General features: G+C 37.2%; 1 protein-coding gene across 1 annotated transcript in view; it reads left to right on the top strand.

Moving 5' to 3' along the window:
- The window catches only part of LOC134748027 (uncharacterized protein CG43867), a 425760-nt gene that overhangs the window by 33670 nt on the left and 366484 nt on the right, over nt 1-25606 (top strand). Inside the window, exon 2 of the mRNA XM_063682745.1 lies at nt 21619-21641. The gene's annotated coding sequence lies outside the window, so the exon portion shown is untranslated. The remainder of the gene's footprint in view (nt 1-21618; nt 21642-25606) is intronic.

The following is a 25606-nucleotide window of genomic DNA, read 5'->3' as shown; positions in this document are numbered from 1 at the left end:
GTTTTTTGTGTTAGACAAGGAAGACAGACCCCACTTGATGGGAATAATAATTACCAAGAAGAAAGAGATAGTTGATGGTTCTAATAAAAAAACCGGACAAGTGCGAGTCGGACTCGCCCACCGAAGGTTCCGTACTTTTTAGTATTTGTTGTTATAGCGGCAACAGAAATACATCATCTCTGAAAATTTCAACTGTCCTAACTATCACGGTTCATAAGATACAGCCTGGTGACATACAGACGGACAGACGGCCAGACGGACAGCGGAGTCTTAGTAATAGGTTCCCGTTTTTACCCTTTGGGTACGGAACCCTAAAAACTAATAAATATATTATCATTTTATTTTCTTTATACAAACAAGAAATTTATTCAGCTGGGAAAACTTAGCCAGATAATTTAGTGCGTCGGATTAGTATATTACTACATAGGCTGGGAAGGGGTTGCCGGCCGAATGCATATAGACTATGAGGCCGACCCCTTTTCACGCCGAGGTATGTATAGTGCTTTTCTCAAACATACAACGAAGTAAATAAATAAAAACTCCACGAAATAAATGCTTTATTGCTAGGCTTGTTCACGTGTGCACAACAATGGAGTAGTGTGATTCTTAGACTAAAAATGCCTACTAGTTAGTTATCAGCTATCTTTCTTAGTACTAAGTACGTTTTCTTCGCTGGGTAGCTATAAAATGCAAAGCCTTCTTTCTCCACAAGATTTCTTAAAATTTTGGAGCTATCATTCAGAGATATTAATTAATTCTGTGTGAAGCTTCGTGTGTTTATAAAAAAAGTTATACGCGTGAAAAAACCGGCCAAGTGCGACATAGTACGAGTACATTACACAATTTAAACAATGTATTTTTTATGCGAAATGTCTTTAAAAACCCGTAGGGGTCGGATCAAAAACTAAGTAATTAAGTCCGACTCACGCTTGACTGCACATTTCTAATAGGTTTTCCGGTGATCTATAGGTAAAGATCTATTTTGTATATTTTTTTCAAAATTTTTGGCCCAGTAGTTTCGGAGATAAAGGGGGGAATGGTCATTTTTTTGCCTATTTTCTTGAATAACTTCTAAATTATTTATTCTAAAATTATAAAAAAAAAAATTGAGATTCTCACAATGAGTTCTTTCATTTGATATATAACACGATATAGTCTGAAAAACTTAATTTTTTAATTTTGTCATTTACCCCCCAAAAGTGGCCCCCATGTTTAAAATTTATTTGTTTGCGTTACATGTCCGTCTTTGGGTCACAAACGTACATATGTATACCAAATTTCAACTTAATTGGTCCAGTAGTTTCGGAGAAAATAGGCTGTGACAGACGGACAGACAGACAGACGGACAGACAGACAGACGCACGAGTGATCCTATAAGGGTTCCGTTTTTTCCTTTTGAGGTACGGAACCCTAAAAACGTTATACGCTCCAACAAATGCTTTGTGATATTATTACTTAGTAAAGTTCGCACATCTGAAATTACATGCAGTGCAAGTTGTAGAGATGCGTCTCGATGCGCCAACTAATTCATTACATGGCATAGGCGAAGCGTACCTAGACTAGAGCTAGTAAATACTTGCTCAAGTAGCTTGCTACCATCTTGGAAACATTTCTTCTGCTACGTTAATGCAAAAGTAACTAGCTATCGGCTACGTTTTCTGAACTACTGAACTGATGAAATTAAAGGTTAGTACATACTTATGTGGAAATCCTTACCCTAGCTAGGAACAAGCTACACAAGATGTTTCATGATTTATTCCGCTATCAATTATGTTTTCATATACTACTAATTCTGTATATCTATGTTGTACAAATTTATTAAACCTTACATACGTTGACATGGATTTTGACATGGGTATACAAAATTCAGCCCATCAACTTGCGACCTCCTCTTTAGGATACAGATTTTACGATCCCAATCATAGGGTCTATATAACATAATCCAGTCAATATATTATTTCTTATCACATAACCGCGCACTACTTTACGTCATGCAAATGTCCAGTCAAAACTTTACGACGGACAGTACATAAAACCCACGTGCCCCTAATCAATACGCCATAGGCACCAAATACAGACGTATTACTAAACAACTATTTCCTGCTTGTCGAAATATCATCATTATTTGAACAGTAATAAGATCTATTATTGCAGGAGATGAAATACTACATATGACGGGGCTTACTAGTAGTTCGTGAAGACCATTCGGCGACGCATCCATCCGGCATGCAATTTAAACTCGTGTTAGGGTTGTGACGAGATTTCATAATTGGGAGAGTTTAATCACTCGGACCCCCGTTACAGGTGAGGGCAAAAAATGCAGGTGACAACCCTGTCTATAAAATGGCAGTTACGTTTGTGAAGCCGACGGGTGGTCTGAATTTGGTAAACGGGAGTGCCGGGTCCGGCAACTATTAAAAGTTTTATCTATTTCGTGCACATCGCATCCAAAATGTAATTTGTGTTAGGTATTGTAAGTATCAATAATTTGATATTGTAAGTATCAGTAATGGTCCTCATATACGTAAGCCTTCTTATTAAGTCATTAATGCGTAATAATCCATGCGTAATTTTGTTATTTGTATAGGTTATAAGGTAATTAAACTAGGCGAATCCTCAGGGCATCCCACATTATTACGTTTACTTAAATAGCTATTCTTGCATTTTAAAGCCAATATATTGGATTATTCTTAATATTAGGAGATAATTCACAATTAATTATGCTTTTAGCAGCTTGATTCACTGTTGCATTGCAAATGTAATGCAACGTAATGCCGCATCATGGAAAGTAAAAAATTCTAACTTATACAAGAAAAGGATAATTCAGACTAAACGAGCTTATTATTTCTTCCGAAAATGACATATTTCCACCAGCAGCGACACGAATCATCGCGGAGCCTGATATCTTGCATGTTAAACCAGTAAACCCAGGTAAACCGTTCCATCATCTCGCGAACACTCAATACGACCGTTTTCACGGTATTAAAAATTGTTTACGGCGACAGCGACACGCCTTCGGCAACGCAGTAAAAACCCCTAATTTCCTGCACCCTTTCATTTATAACCCGGCAATCTGGAGGCCCTGTAGCTTATTTATAGGGGTCCCGGGCCCTGATGGGCGGGAGTCAGAATGCGTAATGATAAAGGCTGTAAAAAAGCGGCGTAGACGCGCGACTGAAGCGATGGTCTTGAGAATGAGACGCTGAATGACATCTTTCACATGCCTACCTCAACGTACGGTGGTGGTCGTGACTATTGAGGCGTATTCTGATTGTAATAACAGGTTAAGAATTTGATCTGCATTTGTTAAGGATATGATCTGTCAGCGGCAAAAGTTATATTTCTTCAACCACAAATCAGAATAAAATCTGAACAGGTACGCCTAGGGTACGAATCTATTTGTTCATTTGCTACTTTTGTTATTCGTCAGTTTAGTCTATTTAAAAAAACCAGCCAAGTGCGAGTCGGACTCGCGCACGAAGGGTTCCGTACCATTACGGAAAAAACAGCAAAAAATCACGTGTTTGTATGGGAGCCCCATTTAAATGTTTATATTATTCTGTTTTTATTATTTGTTGTTATAGCGGCAACAGAAATACATCATCTGTGAAAATTTCAACTGTCTAGCTATCACGGTTCATGAGATACAGCCTGGTGACAGACAGACAGACGGACAGACGGACAGACGGACGGACAGACGGACAGCGGAGTCTTAGTAATAGGGTCCCGTTTTTACCCTTTGGGTACGGAACCCTAATAAAACAGAGACTAAAGAATTTATAAAAATAAGTTTTTATGTTGATTAGATTTATTGAGTTAATTAATAGCATTAATTATTAGCCACCCATTATTGTATTACGATAATGGAAATTTACAATGAAAAGCAACCCGTTTTATGCTCGCTCCGTGTATTTTGATCTAAGTACTAAACTTTATTGATTCGACCACATATCATGTTTAAATCGCACTACAAGTTGTTAAATAAAATATGGACACGAAAAAATCTGGTCGTGCATGATATAGTAAATCTTTTAAATGAATGAGGATTTTCAAGCAACACTTATTTTTAATGATTTGTAGATATCAAACTACATAATAAAATACAATCATAATATAACGTTAAGTTGTTTGTGAGTTTCAGCATTATATATTCCACCGTACCTATATATTTTTCCCCTCACTAGCTCTGAAAGTTGTCTTTTATCCTTCAAAACAAGCGGGGAAAGACGCGTTTTATCCACTAGTGGGGAAAGTAATTTGACCTTGGATGGAGCGTGTTTAAGTAGCTTGACAGATAACAAAACGTAAAACGCTCATGATAATGGTTCGTTCGATATTAATTATCATTAAATAAATGGTTTGAGAATCTAATAAAAAATACCAAATTTAGCTTTATTTAATGATTTTAAGTCACCTTAAAATTCCATAAGAAACGTTTGTTTTTTTATAATGATGTTAAATATAATTCTGAACGCACAAGTTGAGTCGATGCAATTTCAAAACGCATCGTTGACATTTCATACGTCAGAAATGTCAACATTGTCAACAATTTTTTTACTTAAAAACTTCTCGCGTAAAAATACACAACTTCCAGAGTTTTCTGTTATAATATCGTAAAAAAATTTGTGATGCCAGTGATGAAGATGATCTAACGCCTCGCCTGTGGATGTTGCACTTTCCTCGCTATAGTGAGGTGAAAAGTTTTGTGTTACACACGGGTGCAAATGTATTTTACTTCTCGTGTAAAATACAACTTTGCACCCTTGTATAACAAATAACTATTGTTGAACAGCGTTTCATACTTTACTAACTATTTGATATACGTTTTCGTGGTCGATCGATTCTAGGCTAAGCAAAGGATATTACAAATTCGTCATCATGAATGATTTAAATTTACAGAGTCGTCTCTTTGGCATTAAGCGGAGCAAGGCGCGCCACAGTTCTAGACTATTTGGAATTTCTAGGTGCCAAAGTCGCTCGTCTGCGTCGCTCAACCACATTCCATGTAGAGCAAGTTTACGAGTGTTAGTTCGCCTGTTTGGCCGTCTCGATGATATTTTATCATCGTCTGTCCTTCCCTGATACTTGTCCTTATCTCCGCGCTTTGTCCGGGATAGGTCACAGCTTTTTATGACGAGATGGAGAAAGTTGTTGGTTTTTAAGAAATTCACGAGCACTTTGATAGGTTTCAGTTAGGTTTTTGTTACGGGATTTTTTCATGATCTGAGGTACTGTCTAGAGACCTATAAATAATTTTTTTTTTAAGTTTATACGTAAACCTATGATTGATGATGGACTACATTTTGCCAACAACCCCGCGTAAACTCGTTTGTTGCACTCCCATACAAAATTCTTTTCCATTTTTTGTTTTAAACATTCATCATCAAATGCAATTGATTGTTCTGACCCGACCCTAGTGTCTAATTTTCATAATAAAATTGATTTAGCAAAATGTTACCTTTTCAGATTTTTTTACGACCCATTCCTTAAATGTCTAAAATGCCCCGAAACGACTTGGTTTTTCTTTCCGACTTTATGTTATTCTGCAACTTCGTTCCGATTTACCAACCATTATTTACCCTTAGTAATATATTAGAGGGGTTTTTTAAATCCGTTAAAAATACGTGCGGACAAAATTGGGGGGTGACGTGAATTTTTAAAATTGGATTCTATTAGGCAGAGCGCGAATTAAAAGGGTTGCGCCTGTTAAATGATTACAGACTTTGGGTTCCGTGAGGAAAACAACGTTAATTACTTAGTTAAAAATGTGCTTGAGCACCGGCTCGGCTTGAGATGGCCAAAAACGGGCTTGTGAATGTCACAACAAAGAAACTGCCGCGAGGTACTTATTCGGTCAAATAATAAATACGTTTTATTATAGGGGTGAGGTTTGTGGTGTTCTAGAGGAAATAATTACAAAGTTATGTTACATAAATATATTTAACGCCTTCATTTATCAAAATACGAACGAATATAATAGTTATTTACGATACAAGTGCGGAAAAGAGGAAATTCGAAACGAGTGGCGATAAATTAAAACACGACCGCAGGGAGTGTTTTAAATCGACACGAGTTGCGAATTACCTATTCGCACGTGTATCGTACATCGTTTTACAGTACATATGGCCCTTTAAACTTTCGACAGATGCACGAAAAGTGCTCTTTTACGCACCAGTGCGAGAAAGTAGCACCATCTGTACTGTAAAACTGTTTTAAACAGGCATGCTAGTAATAGTAGCAATTGGCATAATTTTATAAATTGACTCTTCATCGACGGAGTCAATCGTTCAACATAATTTACATAATAATCATTCTATTACGTATAGACTTGTACTTATTACAGCTGTTTGAAATAATATTGTTTTCAATATAACCAATTGATTCTAATACTGACAATTGATTCGAGGAAAAACACATGAAAGTAATTAAACTACTCGGTTCGGTCGTTTTTTCATACCCCGACGATGGAAATCAAACGTGTAGACCGCCTGATGTTAAGCACCCACCGCAGCCTATGGGCGCTTGCAACTCTAAGTAGAGGTACACGCGCGTTGCCGAACCCATACAAGCTTACAAGGATTCATCCTTGGGAGCACTGGAAACCCTACATCAGGAACACAGCACTACACACCTACAGAGTAAAGCCCGTCACATATGAAGCGATAATATATCGTAAGATAACTTATAGCAAGGCATCTTACGATATCTTTTACGTACTATTTGACAGAGTCCACACACTAAACTTTTTTTTTTTTTTTTATTAGCCTATTTTGGTGTCCCACTGCTGGGCAAAGGCCTCCCCTCGTTTTCTCCACTCGACCCTGTCATCGCCATCTTCCCACCATTTGGGGCAGAATGCGTCCAAGTCGTCCCGCCATCTCCTTTTTGGTCTGCCTGAACCCCGGCCTGCACCGTCTATGGTGCTCCGTGGGTCCCACTCTGTAACCATTTTGGCCCATCTTTCCGGGTGCATGCGACAGACATGTCCCGCCCAGTCCCACTTAAGCTTAGCGGTCTTGACGCCTACATCTGCAACTCTAGTTCTGGAGCGTAGTTCCGTGTTTCTGATTCGATCAGTTCTACGAACACCTAATATACTACGCTCCATAGCTCGCTGGCAAACCTTGAGTTTCGATTTTAGGGCCTCAGTTAATGACCAAGTTTGTGCACCGTAAGTTAGGATGGGCAGGATGCACATGTCAAGGAGTTTGCGCTTAAGACACAAGGGAAGGTCACCCTTCATTAGCGCTTTCATGGACCAGAAGCTCTTCCAGGCGTTCTCGATACGTCTATCGACTATAATATATATTTTGTTATCTTACGATATCCTAAGCCCATCACAGACGGAGCGATAATATATCGGCAGATACCGTAAGATACGGCATCTGCCGATATCTTTTACGTACTATTTGACAGAGTCCACATACGAAGCTGTAATATATATTTTGGTATCTTACGATATCTTATCGCAAGGCGATATATCGCTCGGTATATTTCGTCTCTCTCACAATGTTGGTGCTAGACAGAGAGCGATACATATTTTGGTATCGTTGGCGTGTGAGTTGAACAGCGTCTTGTACGCCAATTGTTACAGTGGAGTCACATCGATTTAACAAGAAATCATTACCAAGCTATTGAAATAACCTACATGATTAGTCCTATATATTTCCATTCGTTCCCTTATGTGCAGTGTTGCCAACGTGATGGTTTCTTGCGTCACACGCGCGATTGCGTCCCTGACCTGACGCCACACGTCCCGGTATCCCGGGCTGACCCGTCAATAATACTGTAATCTTATTACTTACCACAAATTAAAACTACCCAACCATTACACAGTTTTATAATTTTCATAGTAAATACGAGGCGATATTGGCCTAGCCGATGTGTGTCATGACCAATGCACACGTGTTTCATAAGAAGTTTTTTAACACACTTGCGAGGAAAAATAGGTAAATAGTTAAATAGTTAAGTCCTGCATCTGTCATACTGCCTGCCGCCGCCCCCTCGTCCCTGGCGCCGGCGGCCGGGGCCCCGGTAGGCGGTCGGCGGGGCGCCAGCGCCCTCCAGTGCTTGTTGTAAAAGCTACACGATCAATTAAAAAGGTCTGTCCGTCTCCATACATATCATTAACAATTAGTTACTATCTTAACTCGATCGGATTATCATACATTACTGCACAAATGCGATAATATAATGAAAAAGTACGCGTGCGTTCGTGCGTAATATTTCAGATTATGAGTCTAAAAGCGGTTAAATAAGTGTCACGTTACCAGCAAATATGTTGAAATATTACATTTCATGGCGAGTGCGAAAAGTGTGTTATTGTGCACGAGTCCCGAGATGTTTTTTATGAGCCGTAGGCGAATAAAAGACACGGGACAAGTACATAACAACACTTTTGCACGTACCATAAACGACGTTTTTTAATACATTTGCGAAGAAATCACAATAGAACAAATATTGGTTATATGTATATTATTTTTACATTTTCGAGTTTTCCCTTGAACTGGGGTGATATTGTTAATTCAGATATATTAAATTACATTCAGCGATGATAAATACATTGCAAAACTTAATCACAATAACTTCTTTCATACAAAAAAGGCCCACGGTTGCAATTTAAGAGGGTTAAGATTAATTATTTTGATACAACTAAATTTTGAGTGAAAATTGCGGCCGGTTTTACTTTTAATTTTTTCACTTTTCCTGTGTACAACAGTCAACGTAGCAATGATAGTTCCATTCAGCCAAATAATAAAAAATGTTGTTAGTGAAATATATAGTTGGTCAAACCAATTTGTCAACCAGGAAAATTATACTCATCCCTTTCTTTTGGGCGCTAGTACTAATGTAAGACAAAGATAGTATGATTCTCTCTGTCTGTTTGAAATGAGACAGTCCTTTGACAAACTATAGTATTATATAATGTTTTATTTATATAATAAAAAAATAAATATTTACTTTATATTCTTTGGGCGTAATAAATGCTTAATGGCGAAATAAAAAATATATAGTTTTTGAACATCCATACTCTTTGCTGTGGTCGCGGTGGACGTATGGATTACGGTCGGAATCGGAATTAAATTTAGAAAAGTTGGAAAAGTACATGGCAATAGTTCGCAAAAACCAACTTTGCGAACGCTAAACAACTACGTAAAGTAGAACTTTTTGAGCAACTGTATAAAAAAACTGTATTTGCAGCAAACGTGTTTAGGTTCTAATATAATGTCGACCAAAAAAGGTATTAAATAGTTTTTATTTTGACAAACATTGCTTTTAATTACACGTCTAGCAATTGTATATTTTGTTTACTACTACATTATTTACACATGCATAAACGCGTGCTTTTCATCTGAACGCCCAACTCTGGCCCACACTTCGCTCCCGTATGTTTTCAAACCAAGGGCTGGCAGACATGACAGGTCAAAGATACGCTGCGTCTGACGGCTGATAAGGCGGACGGACGTGGCGGCTGATAACGTGATGTTCAGTCGTATTTTACGGGCTTTTACTTTTTTGAGAATTTGCTTTGGGTGACGTGAGGAAAGTGGCATTTCGGAATAGGGTTGTTGACACATGTAGAATTTTGTAACTAAATCTAGTTCATGGAAAATGAGCAATTTATCACAATAAATTGAAATACAAGACCACAGTTTAAAAAATTAAGTTTTTTTTTAAAGGAAAAACATTATGGTACCATTCGATTCCTTACATTTTTTTTAATAATATTGTATAGCAACAATATACATAAATGCAACATGTCATCGACAAAATCGCAATTTGCTTGTTTTCCATACATCGAAACGGCTTGTAAGCAATAGTGTGATCATGTAATCTTGACGTCATGATGTATTACTATTTAGTTAGGAGCGTTTCGTCAGTAAAGTGCGGGTGCCGGACTTTGACCATCATTTGTGGCTTTTGTATTTCTTTAAGGCATTGGGCCCCATACAGACATTTGATCCTCAAAACAAACCTGATCGACTGATACCATTAATAAAAAATTGTCAACTACCCTATAATGTTTTTATTACTAGTAGTCGTGTTTGTATTCTACTATTTTATGGTAACATTGGCTACTAGAATTCGTCTCGCTAACTATGCACCGACATAAACGGAACAAAGTGAGGAAGCGTGACTATTAACCTCATATTTTTATTAAAAAAATACATTCATGATGACATGCCACAATTTATCATAGCAAATGCCATGCAGTTAGCTTAATCTGACTAACCATGACGAAGTTTGGAGCCTAACTGCGCTAACAAAGGTATAAATTAAAGTATGAATAACCTGTAGGTAGTAGAATAATCTTTAATCTATGTCATATGTCCATTTTCCTGACAATTAATATGAAAAGGCATTTCTATTACGACTATTTCAAGCTCATTACACAGCAAGAATCATTTTTCGATTATAATATGTTTTTTTGCTTCACAAAAATGCAATTTTTCCTTTAATATAAAATTTGGAGTATCGCTCGCAGACGTATCTGCATGTTAAAAAATTGGTTCACAAAAATGTTTTGTAGAATCTAATGTCAGAAAATGAGCTTTAGTGATGTAACAATTACATAGCAAACACCTCGGTCGCCATCAGGGTCCCACTCCCAACTAGCAAGACAAACTATTATGCCATGCCTAAGTTTGAAGTAGGTATCTTTCAGCGCCTCGCCTTAATTTCTCGGAAACTTAAACAAAAACTTAGTTTCTCTGTTGACTTAGATATTGTTCTAATAGTTTTGTTCGCGCAAGGTTATTTTTTGTTTATGCTTCGTAAAGATAGTGGAAAATTTTATGGAAGTAGATAAAGAAATCACTTGACTCAGAAAGTTGCGGTTGTTGCATACGATAAAATACTACTATGAGCTCCAAAACGTGCAGTTTCGAAGAAAAAAATACTCAATAGTCGCTTGGAAGATGCTCAATTATAATTATCCTTGCCAGCAATCAACCTTTTGGCTGAAAACCACATACACGAATTACACGATACATTGCACTGGGTATACCTTTAATTTGGTTTTTTCGCAGATTTATGCAGGTTTCCCTATATTTTATACTGTAACAAAAGTCTGTAATATCGTGTTACTTCTAATGAGATTTTGGATGATTAGTAACAAATCAAACGTGACGAAACTTAGTTTGTAAATATTAGTTGGCAAACTATTTAATCACATCGTATAACAATCATTTTAAAACTTATTGTACTCAGTATACTTAACTTAAACTTATTATCTTGACACAGCGCCAATTTTGTGTCTACTTTCGAAAGGCTTTTCTCTTTTATAGTTATATAGACTTACACTCTTTTGTATCCACAGCTGTAGCATCAAACCGACCGCAAAATTGTCCCGGCTAGGAGAATTTCGGAAATGGTCGCATTGTCTCGGCGTGAGGAAAAATAACATTGCACTTGCCGCATTTTGCATTTGGGTCAACGAGCTCCTGGCCTAGATAAACTGCCCTTAATGCACTTGTGCACTTGGTTATGTCATGCGGTAATGGTGAGTTTTGTTATTGTGTTAAATGGTCTCTTAACGTACTCATGTTCGGAACGCGCTATTACTACTGTCTTTTAGTCATTTACATAAAATATTGACGTACTGTCGGAATTAGACCAGGCATTGACTTAGTCATTCCCGTTTAAAAAAAAATCTAGATTCATTACTGATATAAGATTAGACTACTTAAGTTCTGTTAAAACATTGGAAATGCTAATTGTTTTGAGCTACCTTTGTTAAATTTTAAGTATATTTTTTAATAATATAGGGTGACTGCTGCCTATAATAATTGGCCACTCCATAGTAAGACATAAAGAAAAAAGGCAATAGAAGTCTTATTGCTAAGAGTGGCCAATTACTATAGAGTGGCCAATAACTATAGCAGTCACTCTAATGTCGATACAGGCAAACTCGCTAGTTTTGGGGTTAAGTTACTTGTAAATAACAGAATTTTTAAAGTAACGATAAAAACAACGATGATCTTAACTATTTATCGGCAAAATCCTAAAATATAATCACGACGTTTCTTTTGTGTATAGAGAACTTTTGCCATATCGTATGCTATTATATTATCTTTCTTGATCAAACAATTTTTCAAGTTGATTTAAAGAAGTAGAGTTTCATTTTTCAATAGCCAATTACGCTGTCTAGTCCCACAGCTGGGCGTTGGCACGTGACCGCGTGGGACTACAACATAATAACCGTCTACCCTAATCAATATGGTCGATTTTCGTTTCCAGGTGTTTTTAAACCGTCGTTAGGTATTTCGTTCATTGGATGTAGGTATCGAATATAGGTATGTCGTTCACTACGTATATACAGTACAATACAAATCCTGTTTATTGCACAACCTCAGAATAAATGTACATGGGAAACACAAATTATACATGAAGACCTCTAGGTAAACAATAGGCGGCCTTTATATAGGTATATCATCTTTCGGTACGTATATCTTGCATTAGTTGTTTCGCCCCTATGTTATATCAGTTATATGGACTTAGGAACTTGCTTTTATAATAATTAACTTAAAAGTTGTTTCAACGTTTAGGTAAAATTTCTTTAGGTAATTTAAAATTAGGTGAATCTAGTTAGTAAAAGCCTCAAGGCCCTATTTTAGATTTAAGCTAGTTATTAATTTCGTTTACGTAGTACCACTGTTAGTAAAAGAAGTTAAATCAATTTTAAATATTATGATATGTAACTAGTTAGGTAAATGTTTAACCTTTCGTACGCTTCTATGAAATGTTAACTGCTTAAAGCTGAATTCAAGGATGTACTAGCCTATGCAAAAACATATCATAGCACAGGTTAATGGGTCTGGTTCTATCAAAATAATTGCTTATACAAATCCTATTCATCATCAGTTATGCACTGATGTGGCCGCGGACCAACAATTGAAGCCAAGAGACAGAGGGGCTACTCGTAATACCCTCACCTCAAATGTCTGTCGGCTTCAATTTAGTATGAGCCAAAAGAAGGAAAACTACATTATTATAAATACATAGAGGAACTGTAAAAAAAAATACTATACCATGTCTCTAGTTAGTGCGACTAGCTAGCTAGCTTTACCAACAGTCAACAGCGCAATGTGCAACTCAAGTCTGTACAAGCTTTAATGTTTATAGTATACTTACGCTGTCTAAAATGTTTGATTGTGTGACATTTTAGTACGTGGCGATTCATGTGACATTGTACCTATATATAAGGTATTTGTATTTAATATTTTATAGGTGACCTATCTCAATTGTCAATATCACATGTAAGTATTCCGAAATGGGATTATTATTGTCAAAATCGAAGTGTTCTTTGATTGGAGTAACGATCGTGCGGGACGGTGCAACGTAATAAAACTCTCGCGGGTACGTGGTGCGGCTGCGGCCATAGACACGCGAGCTGAGAATAGAACAAATAGAATATCTGATTTTATTTTATCACAACAATACGTCGGTAATGTTATACTAACTATAAATACGCTAAAATATTCAGCTTAAAAAAACTGTGATTGGATAACGTGTTTGTTTATTTTGACTAAGGACGGGTCCATGAATCCATGAACTATCGAAGACCAGGCCCCTGTTTCACCACGATGACTTCTCTCTTCGGCCCTACAAATAATTATTGACGCTAGATGCCGTCGTTGCTTGTCAATCCAAAAATGGACGTGAAATTGTCAGTGTCAGGTGTCAATTGTCATCGTTTTGAAATAGGCCCCTGATTAACGATTCATAGAAAGCAATTGCAATCGGCCTTAAAACGTTTAATAACCGTGATGTTACAAACTTTGACGATTACGTTTGTATATTAATTTCCGATTCTTTTAAATAACGTAATTTAAAAATAACGTGGTTTGATTCGGTTATTGTAATATCATAATACATTGTTTTATTCTATATGAATATTCTATAAGGAAAGAAAACAGTACGAAAGCAATATGTAACCGACTCGAGAAGAAATCTAACGTTGATGATGAATACAAGTCGTTAGCGATGAAAACGGACAAGATTGGATGTTTGCGACTGTATGAAAGGGCCCGAATGATCCTATTCAGAGAGAATGAGTAACATTCTCGCTGCCCGTATGACAAAAAATATAAGTGAGGGACATTACGAGTCCGAGCTACTGGGTATTAGTGAAGACAGGTTAAAAAGAAGGACTCATCTGCCGATGACCAAATCGCATTTAAACGCTACAAGAAAACGTTGCTAGACCCAAACAACCACGTTATAACGTATTTAGTTAACTTTAGGGAAGAGAACTACTTAAACAAGAAATGTAATTATTTACTGAAATTGACAAGCACCCATACATTAATATACTTACCGACATTTTGAAGGTTCCATCATCCAAACGGTCAAGCAATTATACCGCCGCGGTACTTAACACGTGGAGCGCCTTATGGACACACGTGTGTTCGTAATTAGTATAGAGTTCCATACTACTGTGAAACTATAGCGCTCCAGGGGTTAATTCCATTTTCGGGAGAGGTCACGGAGGACACTACTTATTCCGTTTTTCTAAGGCTCCAAGCGATGGGAATGAAAACAACAAATCGCAAAGAACGAAACGATTTTTAGAGGTCTTTAGTTACATTGTTTATTATATTAGTCTCTGGCATTAGAAGGCTGAAGGCTTCGCGTAAGCGTTGTCTTTTGTTCGTAATGGGTGGGTGTTCATAATCGGGCCCTTGCTAATAGACTCATTCTGAACATCGTAATTTAGTGAGATCTACACGATAATCTTCTTTTCTCTCACGAGTCTAAAATAAATTTCTACAAAAGAATTGTAAGAACAAATTGCTACATTTTGCAATTAACATTCAAATAAAAGATCGCGAAATCCCATTTCAGAGAGTGCTGCGAACAATTCTTTACGACCTTAACAATTCGGTGTAAGAAAAATACTTTTCGTACCTTATTCGCTCCGTTCGCCGCCTTCAAGGCGCACTGTACCTAAATAGCATAAATTCCACATTCATATTACTTAGGATTAGACGAGCAATCTTAGAAATGTCTCTTTCTTTCATTGGCTGTGTATACAAATTCACAAAGAAACGTTCATTCTTATAGCCACACTTAGTCTCAATCTGCTAAAACATTTTCTTTTCTTCTCTTTTGTTTCTCAACGATTTTCGTTCAAGATAACTCAAAACAGCAATATGCTCGGCTCATGTTTGTAGTCCTGATCGTATTAAATAAATAATATTATCGGATACCCTCCGGACGGGAGAGAAATGGGGATATAAAATTCCACGATTTGCCAAAAGGGTTGAGGGGCACTAAGATATTGTTGTAGTACGTGCACTGTGATCGACGCGGCGGGATCCCGCAGGTCGGTTACATGTTCTAATACTTGAACATTCATATAAGCATGATTACATACTGTTTTATGGTGTTTCGAAACCGTATTAAACTACCTATAGTTAAAGACTGAAAAGACCTTTTAGGGCCACTTGCACCATTCACTAACTCGGGGTTAACCGGTTAAACCTGACGTTACAATGGTTACCAGTACAATTTGACACTGAGCTAACGGTGTAACCGGTTAACCCCGGGTTAGTAGGATGGTGCAAGTGGCGCTTAATGGTTTGAATTTTTTATCAAAATCTTTCTGTATAGAATTGATACTTAGATCCGTTTTGTTTTTTATATGCCGGTTAAGATGTACGGTACGGTTGTATGGTATGTGTAAAGTTGAAAATCTACAAGTAATGGTATATGGATTATGGAAGTAGGTACTAATTAAAACTCTAGGCTTTCGTATTATTATCGTACGTTTTGATAATAGTCAAATTTAGTAACTTCAAAGCAAAATTTACTCTCATGCTTTGTTGTTGTTTGTGTTTTTTTTGTGTTGCAGAGCATTTCAGACAATTATACACACTTTTTGCCAACTTTTTCAAACTGTTCAAACAACATAATAGTTATAATTAAGAGTATGTGCTTGTATCTTAACGTACACGCTACGTGAACAATAACCACGTTCGGCATTTTAGTATTTTTCAAATAGTTTTCTAAGTATTTATAGTTCCATAAAACATCTCCATAATATAATTCTTCCTTAATTTCCCGGAGTGGGCGAGAGTAATATTACTCAGTCGGATGCGTTAGCGACGACATTTAAAATGCTATTAAAACCACTAACAACGCCGTTTAGTGCTGAATTAATTACTGGGAAGAAGGTCGACACAGTTTTCTTTGAGCCCTTCTTGAAGGATACACATTGCTCCGTCGTTTGCCATACTAAACAATTCTTGTTCCAAAGGCCAGTTCGACCATATACAATCAACAAACTGATATACGATCAAGTTGATAAACTATTTGGTGCAGCCGGACGTCATATTCTTGTCAGAGTAGTCGTAGTGTCGGTGATGATCTACAATGGTACTTGTACACGGTTGGTCTTCGTCTCCGTTCCACTTTATACTGTTGGCGCCAATCCGATTACACTGAAATGCTTATATCCGTCGGATTGGAAATGGCCCTCGCTATGTTCCTTTGACTTGTCCTTGTACCGATACCGTTAGTTTTGCAGCAATCAAATCAACAACCAAATCGTAAAACGATAACCACTTGACCGGAAATCCCTCATTCCGCGGCCATTGATTGTTCAATATACTTATTGCCAAGGTACGCTGTTTGGGAATCGTGAATCTAACACGGACACTGAGCTGAGACTGCTTTATTGTATGCGAGTATGATGCTACTCATGCTAGCCACCTTTGCAAAATGACCAATACATCGGAAATCGAGAGGGCGCTTCCGGGTTTTTTTGAAAAGAATGTAAAGCAAATCAGTGATCAAGATATTTAAATCACCTTTCCATCCCCCACAGAAATCGCAGATGTCTGGTTTCGAAATCAGATTCCCTATGGGAGCGTAGGTTTGTATCCTACAATGTCAAGATTGTTAAGGTACGCTGTTTGGGAGTCGTGAATCAAACACGGGCACCGAGCTTAGACTGGTTTATTGAAAGCGAGTATGATGCTACCCACATTTGCCAAATGACCAATAATTACAAATAAGGTACAATATGACCGATATTTTTTGAAGCCTGATGGGAAGCAGCAGTCATCGCCGCCCATGGACATAAACAACACCAGAGGAGCCACTTATGCGTTGCCCACCTTTGAGAACCCTAAATACCTGCTTCTTGAAGAACCCCATGTATTCCCTATGAATATACATCTTAATTATCATTTTCCAATCCGTGCTAACCTTATGTCCCTAACGGAGCACCATTAACTTTCCTTGAAAAGGTTACTAAATGTAGTGCCCGACCATTAGGAACCCGTAGGGCGTTTAAGGACCTTCGACGTTTAGGGCAAGGGTGTGATTCCAAATGATGTGCATACGAGTTGATGGCTCGAGTAGTCCAGGGAATCCTCAATTACGCACGGTTGTGACGAATGTCGAATAGTCTGCGACGCCATCACGCCAGTCATTGGAGGGAGCTGTTATCTTTAGGTTTCAGAGTTTTTTGTTCTCGCTTTTTTTTATAATTTGGCATTTTTTGGTTACTATTTAAGATTTGTATTAAAACTTGTTGACGACAAAAAAGTCTTAAGCGCAGAATCCCACAAATGACCCTTCTTACTTCTTTCTTTTTATTAGCAAAATTTTTAGATATTAAACTAGTTAACTCGATTTCGGTAAGCGTTTGCAATACACTTGGAGTGCTCTTGGCCGATTTGACGTCATATCCGGGCCTGTCATCACCGGATCGTCTTGAGAGTGCTTTAGTAATTTAAAATTTTTACCCAAAAGGGGCTGAAAAGGGGTCTGAGTTATCAGACCGCATTATCTACAGGTTTTTGCTAGCTAACAGAGAAATTATATTAAGTCACCTAGGCTCGGAAACCAGTTAAATTACCAAACCGTTAAGATATACGTTTATATGACAGTCGTGCTGCCTAACCTTCTAAACCGTTATCATGTACTTGGCGCAAAACCTTTTAAAATCGATTTCGTTCATGAAACCGTTATTTTTAAACCGGCTCTTATTAGCACATTTCCATAAACTTATCTTCAGATTAACCGGTTTTGATCAATAAAAACCGGTTTCTTCCTAGAGTCAGACCAAGACAAGCCTGCAACGATTTCGATAGCACACCCAGTGCAAGTGTTATTTTAAACGACAAACTATGAAATTATGACGTATTACACTGCGTGTGCTATCAAAATTCGTTGCAGACTTGTATTGGTCTGACTCTATATCTGTGTCTTAATTTAGGGTCGATACAGACGGACTGCAACCCGACTGCAACTTGTATGGGAACTGCACGCCGACGTTGTAGTTGGCGTGCAGTCGGCCTGCAGCTCCCATATAAATTGCAGCTGGGTTGCAGTCCGTCTGTACCGGCCCTTACGCGGCACACAGCCAGGCCGGCCGGCTGTATCGTCGCTCGTAGAATAAACCGGTTTATTTAGGTTACAATTTCTTTTGAAAATTCGGAGTAACACCGAAATAAACCGGTGTTTACCGCTATTTTTAAAACCGATTCCGAGCATTATGAGTTACATTGGGTTAGGGTTATGTCATTGGGTTCATTATGATTTGGCTTGTTTTTCTTCTTGGGTAGCGCCATCCAACGTTATTTATCATTGTTTTACTATGATGTTGAAGCTGATGTTATATAAATGCTGTTTTAAAGCTTGAAATTGACAACATGGACAAAATTTAGTTTTTGTTCTCTGGCAGCGAGGGAAAAAGGTGGATAACTAGAAAAATACTGAGAGTAACATAACATTATGTATAAGATGAAAAAAAAATCTACTTACGTAAAAAGTTATACCTACATGTTTTTATCTGTATACAACTGATCTGAATGGCATCAGCATAGCATGTTTTTTATACTTCAATTTATTACCCATTTTCAAGGCTAAAATTTCTCTTGTACATATTTCCCGCGTTTCCTAATCTGTTACTGTAAATATTTGCTGTCGTGTATTTCTAAAGCAATGTTTCACCATTTCTTCCAATTTAGGACAGTCTGGCGACTTCGGAAAGGGTTGCGAGCGCTCTCGTTCGTGTTGACACTCCGTTCCAGCCAAGTGAAGGCAAATCAACGTTTGGCGTTATACGTGTAAAAAAGTCCAACTAATCTTTGCTTTTCCATTGTACATCCGACGTTCTGCCTTTGAAAGTAGTAGTAAAGTAGAATCAACTACAAGCCTGAACGCCTACGGGCTCAGGACTAGTTTAAGGGATAAGATGAACGTTGACACAATTATTGTAAATAGCGGAATTGTTCTAATGAAGGTTTGCGTGTTGCTTTTGAGGCCTTTAGAAGTTGTAGGTGCGTGTGATTTATCGGTTGTAATTGTAACTAAATACATAAAACAGTTTAACAGTGATACAGAAAGTTTGTAAAACTTGTTTCAACATGCATACTTTAAAGTAGTAAGTATAATAACTTTTAAGATATGCCTAGTACCAGTAACTTGTTCTTTACTTACGATATCTATACATAAGAAACATTACGCAGCGAAATTGTTGAAGAAGTTTTGATATCAATTTTGGCAGCAAACCAACTTGGCCAAAATTTACGGACCCAAGAAATACTAGCTAGTTGTTTTACAAACGTCTAAACCCTTTATTCATAAGTTTTTACTATAGCCTCATTTAGTTCATTTATCTTTTATACCTTTTTTACACATACCGAATTAAACATGACAGATTAAGACCAACGATTAATACTTAGCTTACTTACCTCATTGAGGCTTAAGGCTCACAAGTACCTACGCGATACATAGTTTACTGTTTTAGCCATACATATATAGTTAAAATGTAGAATAAAGTAGGTCACATAACCGATCCCTGCCCCCTGGATCCTCTTTACACGATTTATGTATTCCATATGACGATATCAGCGCCACTTTTCCGATTTGCACGCAATTCCCTTAAATGCAATGTGATCCCTTGAAAAGTTTTTATTTTCTCAGCATCCCTTCGCTCGAAGTTCGGAAACAAGAAGCCTAATAAAATAATATACAATTTAAATTGTGTCCCCAACTTTTACTTGTGTCGTAAAAGTGGAGCAGGCATTGGAAACGCTTTAAAGAAGTACCTAATGTATACAAACGATATAATATATTGTTACATAAATATGAGCATTGTTTTTCTACTTGATATTTCTTGATTCCGTTATCTTCCGCATAAAAGAAAACGGAATATCATTTTGTTAACGTCATAATATTTCAAGTGCCTAGATCAGCCATCGGTTTTTACAGGTCTTATGCTAGGTGCCCTAAAATTTAGGGCTTATTTAATAAGCTTCAGTTTGTTAAATAAACAACTTAAATAATTTTATAGTCGGCTGGTTATTTTCACCCCTTTTCCAGATCTTCGCTGTCGCCATTTTATACCTTGTTCCGAGAAATCCGCGCGAGATCCATAAAAATAAAAAAAACTACATAACATATTATATGTAAAAAAAAACCGGCCAAGTGCGAGTCGGACTCGCGCACCGAGGGTTCCGTACTTTTTTGTATTTTTTGTTATAGCGGTAACAGAAATACATCATCTGTGAAAATTTTAACTGTCTAGCTATCACGGCTGATGAGATACAGCCTGGTGACAGACGGACAGACGGACAGACGGACAGCGGAGTCTTAGTAATAGGGTCCCGTTTTTACCCTTTGGGTACGGAACCCTAAAAACTGTAGTGGACACTAGTATCATATTTTAGGAGATGCGTTAACGATAAAAACGGATCTGTGCCGAAAGAAAATCTACCGAAATCAAATGTTTTCACGAGGAGTTGAGAATGTTGACTAGATTTACTCCTTGTATCCGCCCATTTCCTCTAAATATCATTAGGTCCAAATACTGTCAAGAGGTTCAGTAATTTACAGTAATGTAGCCCTAGATACTTGTAATCGTTTCCGAGGTCACTCTTAACTTTGTCATTAGTGTACCCCTCATTATGAACTCCTTTGCCGAAAGCTCCTGTTCTCCAACTTAATCATTATAATTTTGGACTAACTTCGCCAATAATAGTCGAGAATAATTAAAATATTGTTTTAGTTAGCGAAGAGGGTCACAGGGTTACTTGTTTTGGGCATGGTGATGTCGAAGGACTAAGCTTTTGGTGTTTTCAATGTTATACAAAAACCTCGACACAAACGGTTAAGAAAATCAGAGACAGGTTTAGTAGTTAGTAATTTAAGAAAAATCTTATGGTAGACAATAGAGGTGTGCGCCGATCGGAAAATCAACGGCGGCGGCGTCCGATGTTTTTTTGATCGGCGGCGGCGGCGTGACCGGCGTGAAATCGGCGTGGCGTATTTTTGGCAGCTACTTGAAAATGTGGCGATATAAATACACCGAAAATTTAAGAATATAAAACTCAAAGCTTTGTTAATTTTCATAAAAATATTTTAATTTTTTCTAAGTGTATTATTTATGTCGTACTTACCTACATTTTCCATCAACGTCATATCGTACTGTACCAAAGAAATGTACCTACGAGAATTCTGCTTACAACGTTCTTACAACATTAAGCATTTTGTAACTTAAAAATACTTATATCCCTGTCCGCGATTAATAACCATTTGAAACATAAAATCTGATAAATAATATTGTAAATAAAAATATATATTATAATAATTTTGTTACAGATCTACCGCTGCCTGTCGCATATGTGAGTATCTAACATATTATATCTTACATTGACACATTACATACTCCAAAAGGCAACTAGCTTTTGAAGTGAGCATCTTAACATGTCAACACGAGTTTAATTGGCACGGAATTGACAGCGAATGTAAGCTTTTAGATTAACATACAACATGTGTTAAATCGTGTGAGATGTTCGTCATGCGTGATATCTTAGACTTGGCGTACTGTGGCCCATTTATTTCATTTCATTTATTTATTGCATTCCATATGTTATTACAGATGTTATCTTTAACTAAATTGTTACAACATGGTCCCTGAATAGGATATAGCAAGTTTACGTTAATATGTAAATACTTAAAATTACCTTATAAAACATATTATCTATTGCTTAATATCTAAATTTACCACGTATACTTTCAAAATAATTTAAATACATTTCAAGTCATTAGCTTTGCAATCACAGTAAATAGTAATTAATCAATGTAAATAACTATACTAATAATAACACGATACGAATTAAAGTACTATATTAAAATAATGCAGTGATGTCAATAAAAAAAAATGGAACGGTTATAGACTAATTTTATTAGTCCACGAATTGTCAAATCGTATGTTGCCATGACAACACACTAATAATATTAGACTAATATCGTTCAAGAAATGGGGCTCTCAGCACTATGTTATAGACAGCTTGGTGACTAGTTGTGTTAAAGCCAAGATGAGCGAGATGGGGGCGCGGATGTCGTGTTTTTTTATTTTAATTTTTTGTAAGTTCAAATAAAAAAAGTAATCGATACGTTCAAACATGATATTGCCGATTTTTAGAAGCAATTTTCATATTTATTACTTTTGTGAATAATTTGTTACAAATTTTTAAAGTGCATTTTGGACCTATGTTCGTGATTTTTTTTCTATCGAGCTATAGTCAAAAACTCGAGATTCCAATCGAGAAAGCTCTCAAGATTGCTAATTAAATTAAGCCGTATTGAGATCCAAAAAAGCGCTACGACTTTTTAAAATCTCCTTTTCCTGAACCTACTACACCTTAAGGCAAAAAAAAAAATTCCTTAAGTAGATAAAACTAATATGTAATTACAATTTTATTTTGGGTTTACTAAGTTCTAACCAAGTTGTAACTTTAAGAATAAATCAATCATACGTTAGTCGTTACAACTAAAGAACAATTAAAATTATTTTATCACTTAGCTTTTTTCGGCTCGGCCACTTAAGGGCTTTTTCCTTTTTTCTTAAGTACATATGTGTCATCTATTTCAGTTTACAATCATACATTTTTCTATGAAAAATGTCAGAATCTGAATCATTTATTTTCTTAAACATAGGTTACAGTAATTCCGCGTGAGTTCCTTTTATTTATTGCACCAAAGTAAACAACATATACTTAGTACTACTGCTATACTATACTTAAACAAACATGCGGATCACCAAATTTTTAAATCTAAAATTGGTTTTATCCAACTTCAATAAATAAATAATTTAATTAATTAAGTGATCCTAGACAATTTTAATAACAAAACTTCCGTGAGACACAGACATATTAAATATATTAATAACGGGTCACTCACGTGTTTTAAGTCGAAAACGCTCGACATGTTTCACTTCGTACCGTCCGTGTTAATATATTTAATATGATCCTAGACAAAACAATTTCCCCTGCTCTTTTCAAAGCCATTTCCTCAGGCAATTAGAAGACCGGACGTATAATTGTTTACGCCATGAAAAATGTCCCGGTTCTGTCTGCCGCTTTATGGCTTAAGTTTCGCGGAAGACTTAAATTATTTTAAGTATGGCCGTTTGTGTGCGCCTTGCGGTTATCGTCTTCTTGCCAGCGGGTAGAGATCGGATGGAGGTGAATTGTTAGGCAAGGAATGACACATTGTTATTGCTCATGCTCACGAATAAAATCCGATAAAATTAAACTGAACAAGTTATCACTTATCTCTAAAATTGTCCATCTTCCGAAAACTAAACTAGAAAAATGAATTAAAAACCGATAAACTGATCATAACTGATAAAGTGATCTTTCTACTAATCGATCGTACATAGATTGTCTGTAGATGAACTTCCACGAGTGGTGGTGTCTCAGAACCAAAAGAAATCCTCGTGAATGCTATGGTTCAACCTTTTCAAGATGGATTATTTTCTGGCATTGCTTTGGCAATGACAACTCCTTTATCTTTTCCGCTCTGTCCGTTAAAATTCCCTAATGAGGGGTTAAAGATAGTAAAGAGTACGGGGAAAACCAATTAGAGATTGTCTTATAATTTTTACGATTTTTTCAACTGCCTCGCAGTGGTAGGGTGTCCTGCAAGTGAAAGAAAAAGCAAGCCAAATAAGCTCCGGCTTGCCTAACATTCCCAACAAACTTGCCCATCTTGCCGCCACTGCTGCCTCGTCCCCTCCGTCGAAATCTTCGCTCCGTGGCACTCGGTCCACTCGTGAGTAATGCAGACGGACTTGGATGTGAGATTTACGCCTGCAATTTGCCAGTGCGCCTGCGCTGCGAATAGTTGCCCCGAATTTTAATTGGGTTAAGTGATGCCTCGATTTAGGGACTAACAGCAACACACTTAAGTGACTGTTGGTGTAGACCTTATGTCATTGCAATAAGGTTTTCCTGTGTCGACGATTGTATCGGTATGAGAACATGCGGATACATTTAGGCATCATAATGTGCCTCATAATGCCTCATCACATCACCTCATATATTTTGAGTTTGTAGTTGACAGCCCTTAGCGTCCAGCAGGCGTGATAAGGCACAGCGCCGTTGTAACAAGCCGACGTTAAATCAGTTTATTACCGCTCTCTTCTCACGATGGAATGGCAACAATTAGGTATTACTTTTCCTGTTACGTTTAGCCGGGAACTTCATACATTCATTCACAGTAAACAGTAGATGAGAATATTTGGTGTAGTGATGTGATACATGTAGGGCAAGGGTTTTGTAGTTTTGAGGACACTTACTTTTGTCTTGGTAGTTTGAACCTCTTAGGGTCAAATCAGGGATGTTGCGAATATTCGCATCCGCATCCGCAACCGCGAAACTTCCGCATTATTTTCAACATCCGCATCCGCATCCGCATAAAATCGATGCGGAGTTTAATGCGGATGCGGATGTGAAACAGGTAAGTACAGGAACGTCTTAGCGGCGGCGTAAGTGCTAGGTAATTTCGTCATTTGCAATAGGAATCTCGTTTCGTTTTTATGATTCGTCGATTGCGCACTTTAGCCTATGACAGACAGCGACAAGAAGTAAAAAGTTTGTTTTATTTGGACTTTAGTATAGTAATGAGATTGTGGGGCACCTATATTCTTTATTATTTATCTCCACGGGACTTAATCGCGTAAAATAGTTTTAAAATGTACCATTGCGGAACGAGTTAAGGAACATATCGCAGCTGTCAAGAACCGTCAGGTGAACAAGTCTGCCGTTGCTGAGCATTTACTAGAGTCAGGGCCAAACCACTGGATTGAGCTTCACAACCCTAGAATACTTTCTACAGATCGTGGGTTTTATAGTAGAAAAATCCGTGAAGCCATTGAAATCAAGAAACATAGAAATTTCAATCGAGACGAAGGTTTTAAGATCTCATCCACATGGAACCCAGTCATTAGTAAGTGTAAGCGAAACCAAATATCGAAAGTTGAAAAATCGAATATTGTGAGTGTTGTGTGTCGACCCGGTAGCATCCCTAGTGCGCAAAACGTTCAAGTTAATAAACAAGACCAAGTGCGGGTAGTTCGAAAAACTCGCGCGCCTAGAAGATGTTGATGTCAACTTTAGCCAGTCTTCTCCGAGACCACGGGGACAACGCCGTCCTCGAAACGTCGGAGGTACATTTTAAAACTATTTTACGCGATTAAGTCCCGTGGAGATAAATAATAATGAGTAAAAATCGTGAAAGTTTAAACCTATATTCTTGTTCAAATACTAAAAGTTTCGCTTCTTTTTTAAATTAAAATTACTAA

This window comes from Cydia strobilella, chromosome 15 (genome assembly GCF_947568885.1).
Source record: "Cydia strobilella chromosome 15, ilCydStro3.1, whole genome shotgun sequence".
Taxonomy (NCBI): domain Eukaryota; kingdom Metazoa; phylum Arthropoda; class Insecta; order Lepidoptera; family Tortricidae; genus Cydia; species Cydia strobilella.
Note: the sequence above shows the minus strand (reverse complement) of the source record. Positions and strands in the feature narration are given on the sequence as shown.